The sequence below is a fragment of the Watersipora subatra genome, chromosome 9 (assembly GCF_963576615.1).
Source record: "Watersipora subatra chromosome 9, tzWatSuba1.1, whole genome shotgun sequence".
Taxonomy (NCBI): Eukaryota; Metazoa; Bryozoa; class Gymnolaemata; order Cheilostomatida; family Watersiporidae; genus Watersipora; species Watersipora subatra.
Window position 1 is genome coordinate 47008266 of NC_088716.1, and position 2809 is coordinate 47011074.

Genomic DNA, 2809 nt, shown 5'->3' on the forward strand with positions numbered 1-2809 from the left:
GATCGAGGTGAGCAAGAACTGATGGCAATTGAACCACAACTAGCCTCAGTAATCTGTTATATTAGTGTTTTTCTGATGATGCTATTATTTTTTTGTAAGTTTATATTACTTAAAATCATTACTTCAATAAAACCTTTTTGTATTTAGGTGATGTGTGACGAGTGACAAATTTTTTATTTTGACCATTTGATCAGTTTTTCATGACATGCAGTTGAAAGGACAAATATTTATGCTGAGGATACACTGTGGCATCGAGAACGGTAAGTGTGGAGAATGACAATGATCTACCGCTGGATTAACACAAGCCAAAACAGTATATATTTGATGAAAAACTAACAAAATTGATTTTTAATGATAGTAAACTACTTATATAAAGTACTAACACTACCTTTAGTGAACACTGTTCACCCAATTCTGTTGCTTACGGATATTTATCAAGCATGAATTGCAAAATTGAACACGGAACAAAAATGCGGTCAACTATACAAAACTGAAACAGGGCTATAGATTTGAAAAATAGAGTTCTTGAATCCATTTTGTAAAAGCATGAGCATAGCGCTGACCCACATACAACTCGTGACTGCTTTGTGTAATCTGGTTTAAAAACATCAACAAAAAGACACCTCAATAAACTATGCTATCACAGCAGAATCCTAAATGTCTGCGGTAAGATGTGTACACTGAGATACTTTGTTTTTTTTTTTCATTCAACTGATAAAAGCCATAAAATAGCAGCAATAGCCATTTAATATGTCATGAAAGCATTTGGTCACCAAAAATAATAACTGAGAACTTGACAATATAATTCTTCATTGTTCACAGATTCGTGAATAATTAACAATAGATTGCCAAATTATTTGCTTGAATAAAAATTTTCAGCCAAGTGGTTCCAATATTACCACTGGGTAGTATAGTTACCAACTGAATACAACTCATTCCAGGGATTTCTCTAAACAGCAGCAAAAGATAAGATTTAAATTAACAGTAGACTACCTGAACTTGCTCACAGGACAGACTCGGAGAGAAACTTTGGCATACGAGCTGTTGAACAATAGTTACCTGCAAGTAGTTAAGTTAAGGAAGGCAGTTACCTGCAAGTAGTTAAGTTAAGGAAGGCAGTTACCTGCAAGTAGTTAAGTTAAGGAAGGCAGTTACCTGCAAGTACTTAAGTTAAGGAAGGCAGATACCTGCACGTAGTTAAGTTAAGGAAGGCAGTTACCTGCAAGTAGTTAAGTTAAGGAAGGCAGTTACCTGCAAATAGCTAAGTTAAGGAAGGCAGTTACCTGCAAGTACTTAAGTTAAGGAAGGCAGTTAGCTACATGGAAAAGGCTAGTATAAACACAACATTAGCCATTGTATGGTGCTGATTGTTGGTCATGCATAGCTTGGCCATAGCTATGGCACAGCATAGCTTTTTGGGAGACTTCAAAAGTTTTATTCAGGGAAAATTTAATCGACGAGTACATGTAGATCAATTACAGTTTGCCTTACTCAAATCACAATAACTGCATGTGTAAAATATTTTGAAGTATTCTGAAAGACTATTTTTGAAGTAAATACTAGTCAATAGGTTAAGAAAACTGACATTTGTTTAAAAAATCATGCGATTTTATGAGTGGCTTCAACTTCTAACTTTAAAATACTTTCCTCATGCTGCAGTCAACTAAAACTCACCAACGGAAGCAACATCAATCATCTTCAAGTATGTAAATTTAGGGTATGCAGTTAGTTAAAGAATAAGTCTAGTTTATAAACAGCATGAACTATTGCATGGTGCTGATTGTCTCTCTTGCAGCATAGATTTTTGAGGTTTAAAATGTTATACTACTGGAGCAACAGCCATATGCGTGGCCAAGTCATAGAGACAAAGTGGTTAAGGTACTGTATAATCTTTATCTGAACACCATGACACATTATTTTTCAAACCTTCCTCATTAAAAGTGACGTTCAAATAAAGGTTGGCGTTGTGTTTTTCAGATACGATAGCTCCTCAAAATTTTAGGAAAATGTATTTAACCCTTTTCCAGGTGAAGCGAATATCGCCTATATTTTGCAAACTCCTTTGGGCGGTGTGACATTATTTGCTAACTGACGACATTTGCTAACTTCCAATTTGTCGTTGAGATGTAAATAAATTCACACGAAAAAGCTGATACGTGTCTCTACCAGTTGATATTTATTGCTCGCAATTAACCTACTATAATATTATAGCCTGCGTTGCAATACGTTAGAGTTTTCAAGTTTTTTATTTCATGTTAAAATCGAAAGCATATTTTTATTTTATAGCTATATTTAATTAACTATGTTGCATAAAAGCGCATTTCACTCATCAATGTTTGCTACAGTTTGCAGCCAAAACTGGCTTTTTATGTAAAATAAAACAAGGGTTGCGAGGGTCGATCTATTGCAAGCTGACTTCAGAATATCGCAATCATGCTATCAAATAATATGCTATGAAATTTCAAAGTTATATAATAATAATAAAATGCTACAAATATATATTTAAGAACATGTGAGATAAAAAAGCCATAATTATAATGCACACAGAAACAAAAATTTTAAAGCATTTAAAAACAAATATTAGCTTTTTTAAAACAAAAATATCAGCATCATTTGCTCAGATAATTGCGTTTTGATTGTCGCTTCTATTTGGAACTATTTCATATTGTTTTGGCGGTTCAATACCATTTACAGTGTCTTCTGACCTTAACCTGACTTCTGCACAGCTGAGCTAGTCAATATTAGCGTTCAAACAATTTTTAGCAGAGCAAAACTTTCACGCAATGCCATTATGAATAGACACTTCTGG